This window comes from Ciona robusta, chromosome 9 (assembly GCF_009617815.1).
Source record: "Ciona robusta chromosome 9, ASM961781v2".
NCBI lineage: Eukaryota > Metazoa > Chordata > Ascidiacea > Phlebobranchia > Cionidae > Ciona > Ciona robusta.
This window is the reverse complement of record NC_143243.1, coordinates 3834262-3842201: the sequence shown is the minus strand read 5'-3', so window position 1 is coordinate 3842201 and position 7940 is coordinate 3834262.

The following is a 7940-nucleotide window of genomic DNA, read 5'->3' as shown; positions in this document are numbered from 1 at the left end:
ATTTTTTTTTTGCAAAATATTCTCGAAAAAAATTTAAGTTCATAACGATACATTTACAATTTTTATAAAAAAAAACAAAAAAAAATCATTTTTTTTCATGTTTCCTAAAGGAATGCACAAAATTGTTTTAATTAAAACTGTACAGTTACTTGTTTTAAACTATAAAAAATTAAAATTTTATTGAAAAAAAATTTTTAACATTAGTTTTTACAACAATTTTTTTTCCCAAAATATTTTTAAAAAAATTTCAAATTCATAACAGTACAACTAAAAATTTTATGCAAAAAAAAAACAATAAAAAATCATTTTTTTATGTTTTCCAAAGGAAGTCAAAAAATGTTTTTAATAAAACTGAACAGTTACTTGTTTTAAACAATAAAAAATTAAAATTTTATTAGAAAAAATTTTTAACATCAGTTTTTACAACAATTTTTTTTTGTGCAAAAAAAATTTAAGTTTAATTTAGTACAACTACTTTTTTATGCAAAAAAAAAACGAAAAAAAAAAGTTTTATTTTAAACTGTACAATACAGTTACTTGTTTTAAACAATAAAGAATTAAAGACACATTAAACAGTATAAAAAATGCCAATTCTCATTATATATATTATTTTGGTCAATCATAACACTAATTTAAAAAAAAGTAAACAAAAAACCTTTAGTTTTTGATTTATATACGTTTGAAATTCATATACGCCAAAACGGTACGTGGCGTCACACACCGCCATATCAACTTCACGCATGAACGAATTCTGTAGTCTACAAACCAGGGACTTTCCTATTCAGTGTTTACATTGATAAATCATATAAAAATGACGTTGCATACCGAACTTTTGAAAAAAAGCTAGTGTAGCAAAGATATAACAGCTTTATTAGCAACTACCAGGTTTCCTAAACAAGCTACGGATTAAAAAGTTTGATTTTTGCGTGTAGGATATAGCGCGAATTTTAAAAACGTCATTTTTTGGTAATCATGGACTAGTCATGTACTACCTAGGTTAATAGTGGCACTAATAAATACTTAGATTTCCAGTTTGTTTATAAATCATAATATGGCCTTTAAGTGATGTCTGAAACACCTACAACTTGCTACAAGTAACGATAGTTATTCAACAAGTTCTTGAAACTCGGATTCTTTCTTTTCTGATGATAAACTTTTTGAATCAACATTTTTATGCCCCGCTGTAGGCTGTTTATTTGATCCAGAATGTATCTTAGAAAGAGTTAGCAGCGAAAAGTCAGCTGTAGTTTCAAACTCCGGGCGATGTGAAGCGAAGGATTGGTAAGATTTTTAAATGTAAAAAAATTAAAAAAATAACTGTTATGAAAGTAACTGTTCTTTCAGGTGCGAGCTTGGAAAATGTCAATTAATATATGCAGAGAGGAAACACAAATGTTGTAAAGAGATATTGCAGTTTTTGCAAATAAACCAAAATCAGAGTATCTGGGCAGTCAAAGAATACTGCTTCGTCTTATCGACCAATTTCTCTTACGTCAAGCAAGTGCAAAATTATGGAAAGACTCTTTTTGGCAAGTAAAAGTAAAAATGTTATACATATGTCACAAAGTGGATTTGGAACCAGACGATCTACCACCGACCACATTCTTCACCTTCGTAGTGACGTGCAGTAAGCCATGGCAAATTGCTCTTTGGTTTTATGTGTGTTTCTTCTATATCGAAAAAGCTTATGATATGGTGTGGAACGAGGGTCTTATATACAACCTTCATAACTATTCGAATTATTAAATGCCTACGACGAAAAAATCTGCTCTATAACCTTTGTAGATCGAAATGGGGAACGCAAAAATCAGCCTTGCTTGCTATTTACCGAGCTTCGATACGTCCGTCATTGAGTACGGAATCGAAGCATACTTCTCTACATCTCATTCCAACAGAAGCGTATAATACAAACCGTACAAAACAAATGTATGCGCATTGCCACTGAAGGTATGATCAGCACACCGATTGTTTGTTTGCAAGCACTTTGCCAGAAACTACAGTTTACATTCGTTACCAGAACGCTTGTCTAAAGTACAAGCTCAACCTCTATCATTCCCATCAGACCATCACAATTCGATTACACTACTAATACGGGCACAGACTAGGTCATCTTCATTTCTACAAGTTACGGGGAAATTCTCAACCGAAACTGCGGTATAATCCAAAGGTTCACTTCGCCAATAAGGGAAATCACTGAACAAATCTGTCACACCTCTTTACCATCGCTGATTGACAGAGAGCAGCCAAAAACAAAGCCTCTTCTTCGAGAGGTTTGCAACTTACTATATACCAAGAATATAAGCAAGTATAGTGCGATGGTTCAAAGCAAGAATCTGGATGTGGATGTTCATTTGTAATACCAACTTAAGTGAAGGCTATATACACATCTTCGTCTTCACTATATAATTCGTACTCGGCGTATTCATGCAAATTATAAGCAATCTTGATGGCATTGAAACCGTAACCGGCTAATTTCCCCCGGCTATTTCCCCTCGGCTAATTCCCCCAATGACTATTTCCCTCGTAACTTCCCCTCCGGCTATTTCCCCCCAAGACTATGCCCCCCGGCTATTCCACCCCCCTCCTCCGGCTATTTTCCCCCCGGCTATTTCCCCCTGGCTTTCCTTTCCGACTGTTTTCCCCCGATTGTTTCCCCCGGCTATTTCCCCCCGTGACTCTTCCCCTCCGGCTATTTTCCCCTCAAGCCTATTCTCCCGGTTAATTCCCCCCATGGCTATTCCCCCCGGCTATTTCCCTCCGGCTTTCCCTCCCCGACTGTTTTCCCCCGACTGTTTCCCCCCCCCCCCCCCCGGCTATTTCCCCACAGTAACTATTTCCCCCGGCTACTTTCCCGCCGTGACCTTTCCTCCCGGAAAACGTGAACGCCTTATCTGCTACTACTCAAGCAGTTTGAAGCTACATGTACACTCACGTTGGATTATAATAAATGTAGTATAAAGTATATCCTAATGGTTCTGTAGATTCGTAGGTATGAGTATAAACTATTATGTAAACTAAGCTGATTGCTGCTAGTAGTAATCACCAACGTAAAGTACCCTAATAAACCACACCGTACGCTGAAAACTAGTCAAAATACTAATTTACTTCACATTAATTCTTAGATTTATTATTTTATAACAAGATTTATATTAGAAATTCATATTTTTTAAAACAACAGCTATACGTGTTTTCTAGCTTCGTATCGCTTACAAGAACCAAATAAACACACGCCGACCATGCATTTGTATATAGGCGATTCACGCTCTGCGGGCTCGGTAATGGCGGACACAAGCTCCGTTTGCGGACCTGACGTTGGGTAGATTGGTAGAACAATCTAGGCGAATGATTAATCATCGGTTATACAAAAATATAACGGTACGACTACAATTTTTATGCAAAAAAACAAAAAAAAATCAATTTTTTCATGTTTCCCAAAGGAATTCAAAAAAATGTTTTAAATAAAACTGTACAGTTACTTGTTTTAAACAATAAAAAAAAAAAAATTTTTTTTTTTTTAAATTTTTAACATTAGTTTTTACAGCAATTTTTTTTTTTTTTGCCAAATTTTTTTTAAAAAATTTAAAGTTCATAACGGTACAACTACAATTTTTATGCAAAAAAACAAAAAAAATTAATTTTTTCATATTTCCCTAAAAAATTCAAAAAAATGTTTTAGTTAAAACTGTACAGTTACTTGTTTTAAACAATAAAAAAATTAAATTTTATTAAAAAAAAATTTTAACATAAGTTTTTACAACAATTTTTTTTTTTTTTTTGCAAAATTTTTTTAAAAAATTTTTAAGTTTATAATGGTACAAATACAATTTTTACGCAAAAAACAATTTTTACGCAAAAAAACAAAAAAAAATCAATTTTTTCATGTTTCCCAAAGGAATTCAAAAAAATGTTTTAATTAAAACTGTACAGTTACTTGTTTTAAACAATAAAAAAATTAAATTTTATTAAAAAAAAAATTTTAACATAAGTTTTTACAACAATTTTTATTTTTTTTGCTAAATTTTTTTAAAAAATTTTTAAGTTTATAACGGTATTACTACAATTTTTATGCAAAAAAACAAAAAAAAATCAATTTTTTCATGTTTTCCAAAAGAATTCAAAAAAATGTTTTAAATAAAACTGTACAGTTGCTTGTTTTAAACAATAAAAAAATTAAATTTTATTAAAAAAAAAATTTAACATTAGTTTTTACAACAATTTCTTTTTTTTTTGCAAAATTTTTTTTAAAAAATTTAAAGTTCATAACGGTACAACTACAATTTTTATGCAAAAAAACAAAATAAAATCAATTTTTTCATGTTTCCCTAAGGAATTCATAAAAATGTTTTAGTTAAAACTGTACAGTTACTTGTTTTAAACAATAAAAAAATTAAATTTTATTAAAAAAAAAATTTTAACATAAGTTTTTACAACAATTTTTTTTTTTTTGCAAAATTTTTTTTAAAAAAATTTAAGTTTATAACGGTACAACTACAATTTTTATGCAAAAAAAACAAAAAAAAAATCAATTTTTTCATGTTTCCCAAAGGAATTCAAAAAAATGTTTTAATTAAAACTGTACAGTTACTTGTTTTAAACAATAAAAAAATTAAATTTTATTAAAAAAAAAATTTTAACATAAGTTTTTACAACAATTTTTATTTTTTTTGCAAAATTTTTTTAAAAAATTTTTAAGTTTATAACGGTATTACTACAATTTTTATGCAAAAAAACAAAAAAAAATCAATTTTTTCATGTTTTACAAAAGAATTCAAAAAATGTTTTAAATAAAACTGTACAGTTGCTTGTTTTAAACAATAAAAAAATTAAATTTTATTAAAAAAAAAATTTAACATTAGTTTTTACAACAATTTCTTTTTTTTTTGCAAAATTTTTTTTAAAAAAATTAAAGTTCATAACGGTACAACTACAATTTTTATGCAAAAAAACAAAATAAAATCAATTTTTTCATGTTTCCCTAAGGAATTCATAAAAATGTTTTAGTTAAAACTGTACAGTTACTTGTTTTAAACAATAAAAAAATTAAATTTTATTAAAAAAAAAATTTTAACATAAGTTTTTACAACAATTTTTTTTTTTTTGCAAAATTTTTTTTAAAAAAATTTAAGTTTATAACGGTACAACTACAATTTTTATGCAAAAAAACAAAAAAAAAATCAATTTTTTCATGTTTCCCAAAGGAATTCAAAAAAATGTTTTAAATAAATCTGTACAGTTACTTGTTTTAAACAATAAAAAAATTAAATTTTATTAAAAAAAAAATTTTAACATTAGTTTTTACAACAATTTTTTTTTTTTTTTGCAAATTTTTTTTAAAAAAATTTAAAGTTCATAACGGTACAACTACAATTTTTATGCAGAAAAACAAAAAAAAATCAGTTTTTTCATGTTTCCCAAAGGAATTCAAAAAAATGTTTTAGTTAAAACTGTACAGTTACTTGTTTTAAACAATAAAAAAATTAAATTTTATTAAAAAAAAAATTTTAACATAAGTTTTTACAACAATTTTTTTTTTTTTGCAAAATTTTTTTTTAAAAATATTAAGTTTATAACGGTAAAACTACAAATTTTATGCAAAAAAACAGAAAAAAAATCCTTTTTTTCATGTTTCCCAAAGGAATTCAAAAAAATGTTTTAATTAAAACTGTACAGTTACTTGTTTTAAACAATAAAAAAATTAAATTTTATTAAAAAAAAATTTTAACATAAGTTTTTACAACAATTTTTTTTTTTTTGCAAAATTTTTTTAAAAAATTTTTAATTTTATAACGGTACGACAACAATTTTTATGCAAAAAAACAAAAAAAAATCAATTTTTTCATGTTTTCCAAAGGAATTCAAAAAAATGTTTTAAATAAAACTGTACAGTTACTTGTTTTAAACAATAAAAAAAATAAATTTTTTTAAAAAAAAATTTTTAACATTAGTTTTTACAACAATTTTTTTTTTTTTTGCAAAATTTTTTTAAAAAAATTTAAAGTTTATAACGGTACAACTACAATTTTTATGCAAAAAAACAAAAAAAAAATCAATTTTTTCATGTTTCCCAAAGAAATTCAAAAAAATGTTTTAGTTAAAACTGTACAGTTACATGTTTTAAACAATAAAAAAATTAAATTTTATTAGAAAAAAATTTTTAACATTAGTTTTTACAACAATTTTTTTTTGCAAAATATTTTCGAAAAAAATTTAAGTTTATATCAGTACAACTACTATTTTTATGCAAAAAAAAAATCAATTTTTTCATGTTTCCCAAAGGAATTAAAAAAATGTTTTAATTAAAATTGTACAGTTACCTGTTTTAAACAATAAAAAATTAAAATTTTGTTAAAAAAAAATTTTTAACATTAGTTTTTACAAAAATTTTTTTTTTTTTTGCAAAATTTTTTCTAAAAAAATTTTTAAGTTTATAACGGTATTACTACAATTTTTATGCAAAAAAACAAAAAAAAATCAATTTTTTCATGTTTTCCAAAAGAATTCAAAAAAATGTTTTAAATAAAACTGTACAGTTGCTTGTTTTAAACAATAAAAAAATTAAATTTTATTAAAAAAAAAATTTAACATTAGTTTTTACAACAATTTCTTTTTTTTTTGCAAAATTTTTTTTAAAAAATTTAAAGTTCATAACGGTACAACTACAATTTTTATGCAAAAAAACAAAATAAAATCAATTTTTTCATGTTTCCCTAAGGAATTCATAAAAATGTTTTAGTTAAAACTGTACAGTTACTTGTTTTAAACAATAAAAAAATTAAATTTTATTAAAAAAAAATTTTAACATAAGTTTTTACAACAATTTTTTTTTTTTTGCAAAATTTTTTTTAAAAAAATTTAAGTTTATAACGGTACAACTACAATTTTTATGCAAAAAAACAAAAAAAAATCAATTTTTTCATGTTTCCCAAAGGAATTCAAAAAAATGTTTTAATTAAAACTGTACAGTTACTTGTTTTAAACAATAAAAAAATTAAATTTTATTAAAAAAAAAATTTTAACATAAGTTTTTACAACAATTTTTATTTTTTTTGCAAAATTTTTTTAAAAAATTTTTAAGTTTATAACGGTATTACTACAATTTTTATGCAAAAAAACAAAAAAAAATCAATTTTTTCATGTTTTACAAAAGAATTCAAAAAATCTTTTAAATAAAACTGTACAGTTGCTTGTTTTAAACAATAAAAAAATTAAATTTTTTTAAAAAAAAATTTTAACATTAGTTTTTACAACAATTTCTTTTTTTTTTGCAAAATTTTTTTTAAAAAATTTAAAGTTCATAACGGTACAACTACAATTTTTATGCAAAAAAACAAAATAAAATCAATTTTTTCATGTTTTCCTAAGGAATTCATAAAAATGTTTTAGTTAAAACTGTACAGTTACTTGTTTTAAACAATAAAAAAATTAAATTTTATTAAAAAAAAAATTTTAACATAAGTTTTTACAACAATTTTTTTTTTTTTGCAAAATTTTTTTTAAAAAAATTTAAGTTTATAACGGTACAACTACAATTTTTATGCAAAAAAACAAAAAAAAAATCAATTTTTTCATGTTTCCCAAAGGAATTCAAAAAAATGTTTTAAATAAATCTGTACAGTTACTTGTTTTAAACAATAAAAAAATTAAATTTTATTAAAAAAAAAATTTTAACATTAGTTTTTACAACAATTTTTTTTTTTGTTGCAAATTTTTTTTAAAAAAATTTAAAGTTCATAACGGTACAACTACAATTTTTATCCAAAAAAACAAAAAAAAATCAATTTTTTCATGTTTCCCAAAGGAATTCAAAAAAATATTTTAAATAAAACTGTACAGTTACTTGTTTTAAACAATAAAAAAATTAAATTTTATTAAAAAAAAAATTTTAACAATAGTTTTTACAACAATTTTTTTTTTTTTGCAAAATTTTTAAAAAAAAAAAT